At 41.2% G+C, this 10,177-nt stretch overlaps 1 long non-coding RNA gene across 2 annotated transcripts in view; it reads left to right on the forward strand.

The window, feature by feature from the left end:
* LOC108444770 overlaps positions 1-10,177 on the forward strand; it is a 58,953-nt gene that overhangs the window by 1,381 nt on the left and 47,395 nt on the right. The gene's annotated exons all lie outside the window — the stretch shown is intronic.

Here is a 10,177-nt window from a genome sequence, read left to right on the forward strand (position 1 = left end):
TGTGCAGCCCTTCATAGCTGTGCAAAATGACACATCTGTGCTGTGGGGTTTGATCTCCAGGGCACAAACAGGTAAAGCCAGAGCATTTTCAGGCAGCTACACTGGGTTTACACCTGTGCTAGCAAACTGTTGAGAGTTCACAAATTGAAAAAGTGTGAAAACCCTTGGGTGTAAGATTCTGCCTAGTCAAGCATGCTAACTCTCTGCTGTCCTGTCACAAAGTTCAAGTGGGTACACTGCTCAAGTGTATGACTCTTTCTCAATCAGATTTAGTAGTAATTATGTACAGGATGTCGGACACTTCACACAGTCTGTGTCTGCACCAACATAAAAGACAGTAGAGAATTTAATTTGTAATCAACATTGATGTTTCTGATTTGTAGAGTGACCTTGAATATAGATTGGCTGCCCTTCCAGAGGCTTTTAGCAGGCTTCCCTCACACTGCTCACTCCCTGATGCTGTGTCTGAGGAGGAGAACTTGTACGTTTGTGGGTGTGGGTTGAGGAGAACCTCAGCTTGCCCTGTCAGTGAGAGCTCACAGCCCAGAACCAGCTGTGTCTTGGGCATCAGGAGCAGCGTGGGCAGCAGGTCAAGGGAGTGGATTCTGCCCCTCCTACTCTGCTCTGGTGAGACCCCATCTGGAGCACCGTGTCCAGTTCTGAGGCCACAGCATAAGGATGGGGAGCTGCTGGAGCAAGTCCAGAGGAGGCCATGAAGATGCTCCAAGGGCTGGAGCCAGGCTGGGAAAGCTTGGGATGTTTACCTGGAGAAGGATCTAGGGAGACCTTACAACCCCTTCCAGTGCCTGAAGGGCCTCCAAGAGAGCTGGAGATGGACTTGGGACAACAGCTTGGAGTGGCAGGACAAAGAAGAATGGCTTCAAACTGACAGAGGGCAGGTTTAGATAGGATATTGGGAAGTACTTCTTCCCTGTGAGGGTAGTGAGGCCCGGGCACAGGTTGCCCAGAGAAGCTGTGGCTGCCCCATCCCTGGAAGTTTTCAAGGCCAGGTTGGACGGGGCTCTGAGCAACCCAGGATAGTGGAACGTGCCCCTTCCTAGGGCAGGGGTTTGGAATGAGATTATCTTTAAGGTCCCTTCCAACCCAAACCATTCTATGCTATGTTACTTTGTGGTAGTCACTGTAAGGCTGCGTGAATCTGTAATTTCTGGACTATTTTGATTCCATTCATCATTAGTGAGATTCTGTGAAATAAAGGATCAATAGTACCCTTTAGTTCATACTTGCTTTTCTTATTCCTGATAAGCTTGGACACTTGGGACCTTGTAACTAATAAACCATTGACAGCAAAGCGTAAGAGTATCTGCCCAACACAGAGGTTTTCTCATCTTTCATGAAGGATCTGTCATCTAATTGACACCTTTAGTCTGAATTTTCTGAAACCATGTTGCTCTTAATAAATGTTAACTAAGCATTAACCTGTCATTGATTTGTACATGTTAAGGAAAAGCAAAGCCAGCATGCTGAGGAGCACTTTATACTTGCAATTTGTGGTAAAGTGCTCTGATTTTTGAAGAATAAAGCAGCAACACTCAGTGCCATATATAATCAGTGGCAAAACAAGTGGCATAACTGAAGGACAGGCTTCTTTCAGGATAGGATGACTGATGATTCAGTCCACAGGTGGAATATAAGTCCTAGGCTGTTAAGGAATGGCTGATTTTACTGGTGCGCTGTACTCATATAATTACTTAATCTTTTTCTTGATGCTCTTGGAGGTCCTGAATGTCCTGAATATCTGGTGGTTTTGCTTTCTTACCTCTGCCATCTCTCTTCACCTTACCAGTCATTTCTGTTACACAGATGTAGTTCAATGCTCAACAGAAGCAAGGGTAAGGTGTCTCTCAGAAATGTTAACTGGGTTGAAGGTAGTGTGTGTTTCTCTAGAGCAGGGAAGCTTCCAGTGGCAATGGAAATTTTTAGCTTACAATCTATTACCAGTTGTGCTTAGAAAATAGAATTGAGACCAGCCTAATCTAGCCAAATATTGCTACAATAGCTGTGCTGAAACATAGGGTGTTGACAAACTGTGTGGGGCAGCTGTCTGGAAAATGGTTTTTTTGCTCTTTCTTGTTTCAATTTCTTGAGAGGAATAATTTATTCCATTGCAACTCTGTTCACAATAAAGCTTTCATAAACATGACTGAACAATGTTGCAAAATCCTGCTCTTAGTGTTATTTTAAAGGGTCAAAAGGTTTTGTTATACCTGTCCTTACTACTCAGTTCTTACAAACTGTAAAACAACTGGGCATGGAGAGGGGAATGAGAAGAGGAGAAAGGGACTCACAGTTGTGCTCTTTCAGCACCAAGTAAATTTATTTTATTTTCTTTTTTGGTTAAAGTGCTGAAGAGGAAGGCAGTTGTGAAGTATGATATTTAAGGGAATATGCCATCTCTGACTACTAGAAGTATCTTGTTTTTCATAAAGATTCATTCCATTATAACCACAAAAGAGAGACTTTTAATTAGACTTTTGAATCTCGTTAGGAAAAACAAATATCAATACTTAACTACTCATATATGACTTGATAGAAAATTGCTAATGTAATTTGATTTTAATAGTGTTAATGACTCTAATTTCTTATTAATAAGAATTAAATCTAATGCAAGATTATATGAAAAATTGTTACTGCCTGCTTTCCTACCCTTAAATGTAAAGCAGTTGTATTTACTTGAGGTCAGTTTTTCTCTTGTCCTTTGAAGTCAGATGGTGCTGTGGTATAGGCCTAACTGGCCTATGACAGGAGGATTTTCAAGTGGATCTAACAGGTAGAATGTTTTAAGTGTAGTTAGAGGGTTTGTTATTCTTAGAAGTATTGCAGCAAGCACTGAGATGCTGTAAAAGAGAACAAAAAAACTTCCCTTAAACTCAAGATTTACAGGTAATCTGCACTAACCAGTCAGTGTAGTTACACTAATAAGTTGCTGTGGAAAGGTTTTTCATTAAAAATCATGCCAAAAATTGGCCAGTGGAAGAAAGTGTTCTGATTACCATCTGGTAATCACAATGCAATTTAAAAGAGAGGTTTGCACACCTCTGCTGCTGTCTAGACTTCACAAGTGACCGTGTTGAAAATATTAATCATCTATATCAGGTGACACATCAAAATGCTTTCTGAAAAGGGCCCCAGGCTTTGGCCTTTCAAAATCCAAATCTGGACTGTTGGAACATGAGCATAAAAATTGCAAACAAGTTGTATGACTCTTGCAGCAGACTAAGGAGTAAACTATATTCCAGTGCTAGAAGAGAAGATTAATAAAAATCATAGATATTTGTATGAGTACTGAAACATGAGTAGTATAACCACAAATTAAACGTCATTAGGATGTTTAAAAATCAGGGTTCTAGATAGCTTAAAGCACAGTTTAATGTTCATTGTGGTTCTGGAGAGAAAGACATGTAGAATAACACCCCTGTAATTCCCATTTTATTTGTACAGACACAAATGCAAGAGGCAGAAATTAGTCATGAGAATTTTATACCCGTGTCCTCAATTTATATCCAAATCCAGGCTTTACATGTCACTGTCAAGGCAAAATTGCATGAATCTTAAACCAAAAGCCAAACACTCTGCAAAAGAAACGCTGATAACTGTGCTCGTATTTCTTTCCAACCTAATATATCTCTACTTTCAGAGCCTGCCATTACTTTCGCTGTATTTTCTTTGTGACAGAACATTGCATTCAGGCCCTTAGGCTGCCTTTCATCCTGGCATTCAATAATAATGGACAGAGTGTAAAGATCTGTAATCAAAAGGTAAACACTGCAGCATTGTGTACAAATAACTCTTGAGATATTTATCCTGAAAGACATCCAGGTTAACATTCTAGCTGAGGACACCAGGGAAAACCTTCCTGGTGGTGAGCGAATTCCTTTTTTTTGTTTGTTTTTGTTCTGTCTGGTGTTCAGCTGTTTCCCAAGCACACCAGGCTGTGTACACTTGCAGCACAGAGCTGCTGCAGCAGTGAGGCCATTTTAACGTGACAGCTCTGAAATTCACCTACTCCCGTTTTCTTCTTGTTCTTGTCCTGATGCCCCTTTAAGCAGCAGGTGCTGGAGGGTTCTACAACCTTGTCTAAACATAAAGGTTGTACCACTTTAGCAGTACTGGTGTCACTTAATCGCTTCTGTCCTCACAGACCTGGCAGCAGATGTAGTTAACCTGGTGTACACACGCTTCAATTCCATGACCTGTTTCTGTTTGCCAAAAGGACTAAGCCCTATGGTATAAGGTGCTTTCTAGAGGCCTGTTTGTCACTGTGACCTGTGTCATTTTAGGAATTACACCCTAACTTGGTTACAGTATGAGTGGGCAAGCAGAGGAGACAGCTGTCTAAGGAGCCAACACAAATCAAAGTAGATTAAGGGTCGTGAAAAGCAAGAGACAGCACTAATTTCTTTGGTTTTGCAGAACTATAAAAACTCTGTATCAAGTGCTGTGGTTTAAAGGCCATCTGAGGAGACAGATCCACTGGACTCCCTGCTGTGAGCCCTGCTGACAAGCTCCAGGGATGCTTTGGGTCTCACCTGTGCAGAAGACAGCCTGCTCTATTGCTTTGGAGAGTGCCTTGTGTGTAGGAAGGTGCCATAGGGATGAGCTTCAGCCTTCCAGCAAGTCTCTTAATCAGGCACATTCCTTGGATACCTCCACTTCTTTATCAAAAAATTTGCTTCATGGCCATCTGTCACTCTGACAACATCTGTGACATTACCCTCTTGTTCATCATGTGAACTTCTGCAGGGACTCTCACAGCACCACCACTCAGAGAGGCCAGTGAGGAGCAGAAGTAGAAGCAGCTGCTGTGTAGTCTGGGTGTCTGTGGGCCTCTGATCCCAGTTTGACTTTTGAGCCTTTAAAGAGACTTGCAGGAACACATAACTCCCGTAAGGCTAACTTCCTTATATTTTAATATGTGCTAGACCCCTAGAATCCAAGCAAGTGGTTTAAAATTCTTAGGTAAGTTACATATGAGCCCAGATTTTATAAAGTTTCTTTCTTCTCTGCTGCCCTTAGATATTGCTGAAACAAAGTCATATATAGAAGATTGTGCCTCTTACTACAGAATATAGTAATTGTTTACCTTATTATTCACTTGAACTTGGATCAGATACAAAATGAGAGAGTAAAGAAAGTGAGAATTTAAGTCTTCTGTTCCAGTCTTTTAATTTTGCTTCTATGTTTCTTCAGCCCTTATGTGCATGATAAAGTGAGTGCTCTGTACAAAAGGTACTTAGGCCTTGGACAAAACACCAGGCTAACTCAAGACAAATGGAGTTGTCCCAGCTACGAATTCAGGATACAATTCCTAGAAGTGATTCAACTTGGCCCCAACAGTAGCATGTGGAGCCCTGGATCTCAATGCCCAGTGCTCTCTAACGTCTGCTTCCATACACAGCCTGTTTCTTCAGCTTTCCAGTGCACTGACTGATCTCTTGTACACAGCTGCTACCAGGCAGCTTCCTGCAAGTATTTCAAGATTTAGCTGATGCATTTTGTGTCTGTATTAATGTCTGTTGTGGTTTAATCCCAGCTGGCAGCTAAACACCACGTAGCCACTTGCTCAGTCCCCACCTTCCCTCCTCTGGGGAGGAGAATAAAAAATCAAAGACAGAGAAGCAGGTGATGTACAACGCATTTGCTCACCACCCATTGATGGGTGTCCAGCCCATCCCTGAGCAGTGATCACCAGTTCCCAGATAACTCCCCCAGTTTATATACAGGACATGACATTCTATGGTGTGGAATATCCCTCTTGCCTTATCTTCAGGTCAGCTGTCCTGGCTCTGCTCCCTCCCACCTTGTGCACCTGTGCTGACAGGGCATGGAACCTGAAAAATCCCTGAGTGTGAGCACTACTTAGCAAAGAACAAAACATCTCTGTGTTATCAACATATTTTCACACTAAATTCAAAGCACAGCACTATACCTGGTACTAAAAGAAAATTAACTCAATCCCAGTCGAAACCAGGATATGACCCTGGAAGAAGCAGGCTGGACAGGGTGGAGTTTTGATGGAGGTGGTAATGGGTCCCACCCTGGCTCTGTTCTCCCCTAGTGCTTGGCAGCTCAGCCTTCTTGTATGTGATGTGCTTATGATGAGGGGAGAGCAGGATAAATGCCCTGAGCAAGGGGAAGCAGGGAGAGAATTGTGGTGTTCCCAGGGCTGCTCAGGAAGCGGGGTGAGAGCACTGACATGCCATTAGCCTCTCAGGATTGTGTCTGGGCCATCAAATCTTATTTATCACTGTTACAGCTTTCCTTTCAAGGTTTCCTTGGCTTCCTGTATCTCCTGTTTTGTTTTCTGATAAAGAACTGAAATACCATGGAGACAAACTCCTTATAAACACCAAGCAGACAGGTAGGTCAGCCAGTTTTCAGCACATTATTTTACATGACATATTGAGTGGGAGCACGGTGAAGGCTGGCAAAACATCCAGTTATACTGAAACCAATCAATTGTCTCATGCAGTGGATACAGATGATTCTGTTCATAAAAAAAGAAGAATAAGCTGAGAAACCAGAAGTTACATACTGTGTGATGCATCTCTGTGTTACAATTTGAAAAATCAGATAGATAATTTAATTATGTTCTCTCTTTGTCTGTAGTATTTTGAACAGCAGCAACTTCAATCTGCCTTCCCATACTACATTTATTCCTCTTAGTCAGAGATTACTAAGTCATCATTAATTGCATCAAAGTTAACAGGTCTACTTACAAATTAAAAACAATACTCACTAAGAGCAAGTCTGGTGAGTCACATTTGTATTTTTATCCTGAGGTATAAAATTAAAGAAAAAAAAAGGAAAAATATTTAATTCTCATGGCAACCTGTTGGTGACAGCAAAGTTACATTTAAGTGCAGCATGCATTGAAAAACGAGCAGAAATAAACCAAGCTGAGCCCTGCATATTCTCAGAGAGAGGTGGACTCAACAGATTTTCATTAAATTGCTTAATTATGTTTATATAAAAAGCACCTGGTTTCTTCTAGTTTTAAAGTGACTGTCTGACCCAGCAATGCCTTGACTAAGTAAAGCAGTGACTACAAAGAAAATTGCAGATGGTAGGGTGGGGAGAACCCTTTTGTTTCTTTTAGGAAAGAATAAAAATTCTCACAGAACAAATTAAACCTCATCTTTCAAATGGAGTCACTATGTTGCTCCACTTTGTGGGCAAATGAAAGAATTGTGATCAGGTGTGGGGCATGAAATAGCACTTAAGCTTGATTACGTTTAAATCACCTGTTTCTTAAAGCCCAGGTTGGGGGAGGAAGTGTTTTCTCCTATTGTGCCTCACACCTGAGGAGATACAGGACCCTAAGTTCTGGGTGGGCATCTAGAACAGGAGAATTCAGGTAAAGTTATTTATTTACCTAGGGCATATGTTGTAGCAAATTGTCTAAATATAGGTCCAGTCAATTGGTAAATAACGTAGTAGGGTTAGAGATGTATCATGTATTTACTGAAGTTGAAAAAGAGATCAAGGTCTCTTTAAAACTACTCTGGGGGAGAAATTTGCCCTCTGCCCCATTGAGTTCACTGGTGTTTAGAAAACTAAAGTTGTTCATATGAGGGTTTGTTGAGGCCTGAGATGTTGCCAACAATCAAACACTGAACAAATATAGTTGCTTTGGCAAGCCTGGCTTTATGACTGAGTATTGAACTATTTATAAATTCTTTAATAAAACTCTTTTCCCCCCTCTTTACCCTCTGCCACTGGCAAGAATAGACTGTTTTGTACAGACCCGCTGTATCTAAGCAGGATGCTGGGAGCTGAAACACAGCCACAAAAAGGTTTATGCAAAATTTACTGTGAATGGAAAACATCAAATTTCATAAAGCAGCAGCTGAGTCATAGTAGTTGACTGTAGCTTGGATTCTTCCTACCTTTCTGCAGATAAGTGGATTGCAGTGCATGTCTTTGGAGGTAAGTGTCATGAAGGAAGATGGAAGAAAATAAGTAAAGAAACAGACTTGGTTTGAGATTTTTTGGGTTTTTTTAAAATTTTCTGTATGTGTGTAAAGATACAATAGTGTCAGTGGTAAAAATCAAGTGATGTGCACCTTTCATTTTGTCTGATCAGCCATAACTCTAGATTTTCATACAGATTTCCTGGAGATGAATCATCAAGTCTGCTTAAAATATGAGAAAGCCACGTTTAGTTAAACTGCAAGCTTCCCCTAATGAAATAATCTGCCAAAATCTGGGCTGTTGTCCACAAAATGAAGAGAGGCTGAAAAACAAAGCATGCTGATTGCTAGGAAAGACCTATTTTTGCTGTCAATCAGGGCTTTTTATTTCAAGCTGGACAAAAATTTGGACATAATTTTGTAAGCCTGTTACAAGTCTATGGCATTTCAGGAAATACAGGAATTGTGTATTCAGGGGGGAAAAAAGCTTCACCCCAGATTTTGTGCTCTTTCGTCTTCTTTGTGCCAGTTTGAGCAGATTTAGTGATGTGTTTCTCATTCATGTGGAAATAGTATTTTCCTCCATGTTCTCACTCTACTGGAACATTTTGTACTGACAAATCTACAGAAATGATTTTAAGAAATCAGAGTATCTCTGCATAACCACATAAGCCATATTATCACTCCCTGTCTCAGGGAAAAATCAGGGTGAAATGCTTCAGTTTTTCTCTAAGGATGGGAGTTTCTGAAACCTTTAAGTGGGAAATCTGAGATACCAGGTTTGCCAAGCACTTTTTATGTAATAAGCTTTTTCTCAGAATTCTCAAGTGCTGAGGATGGCTTATTATAATTAACAACCTTTTTAAAGGGTGCAAAGACTTTTCCTGTTTCCTAACTCTGACTTGCACTGTTGGTGTCTTCCTCATGTCCCCTTCCCTCCTCCATCAGATGAACTGTTCTGCTAAAAGGCCAGTTTAGTCATCATAAAGGGATTTTCGTAGTCATGATGAGGTAAAGCAGAGTGTGAAGATGTAGGAGTTTGTATTTAATGGGGAACTTTAAAGGCGGATTGATTGCTGAGCACATAGTTCAGACAGGCATGCATATGTAGAAAGAAAATACACATATGCATATGTATGGCTTTGTCAAAGTGATACTAATTGATGGAGAGAGTGTAGATGTTAAACAGACATCCCCTTGGAGGGCTCACTGGAATAGGGATTACCAACAAATCCAGCTGCCCATCTGCAGTGCCATTACACTGCCCCTCATCATGTCCTGTTGATGTGACACTGCACTACCCTGCTAAATGCAACAGAATCTATGCTATTGCATTGGGAAGAGGGGAAATAAACTTCAGCTGTCTCTCAGTCTGGATGGCAAGTCTCTTATCAGCTCTTGCAGTGTTTGAAGTGGGTTGAGAGGGTAAGTGTCCATGGTTCACTAGTTCAGCATGTCTGTGCTGATAATGCAAACTAATGTGTGGTTAAAGCTCCTAGCAAGTTATTTCTCTCTGCATTGGAGCACTGTACAGGGAACTGGAGGTACATAGATAGATATGGGCTATAGGCACAAGAAGAATTATCAAGTCAATCTAAATAAAGACAATATTCATACAAGTTGATTCCTCTTGGCAGATTCTGGCAATGGGGAAATTGCAGATAAATGCAGATAAATGTTCTTGTTATTGCATTCACTGGCAGGTAAAATAGACCATTTTGCCTAATTCTTAAATTTACAGCTATACCCCTTGATTTTGGGTCCCTGCTTCTGTAATCTAAATGATTTGGCCAGGGCTGGTGTTGGTGCTGGGGAGATTGAGGTCAAAGGAAGCGCAGAAGCAGGAAAGCCTCCACTCCTGAGTCCCACTCTGTCAGCCAACAAGGGGAAGCGGGAGCTCTGCAACTTAAGTGGTAGACATGTGTTTGGCTGCTAGTCCTTCATAGCTGATAAAGAGGAAAGCAAAGCTGTAAGCAACTCTGAGAGAAGGTAGTGGAGTTTTTTTTGCCTTTTGAAATGGGAGCAATAAATGTGATTGTTTTGCTCGAGACAGCTGGCATATGAACAGGACTCTTGTTCTTCATTCAGTGCTATCCTGGAGACTAGAAATTAATTTTGGAATTATGTATAAAATTAACCCTTGTGTGTACCTGTTAGAAAGGCTCTATGAGTTACAGAAGCACAGTGGAGCTGAACATTCAGTGCAGGACATTAACCCTTGAATGGGTAAGGAATCATGTGGA

This window comes from Corvus brachyrhynchos, unplaced genomic scaffold (genome assembly GCF_000691975.1).
Source record: "Corvus brachyrhynchos isolate BGI_N302 unplaced genomic scaffold, ASM69197v1 scaffold262, whole genome shotgun sequence".
Taxonomy (NCBI): domain Eukaryota; kingdom Metazoa; phylum Chordata; class Aves; order Passeriformes; family Corvidae; genus Corvus; species Corvus brachyrhynchos.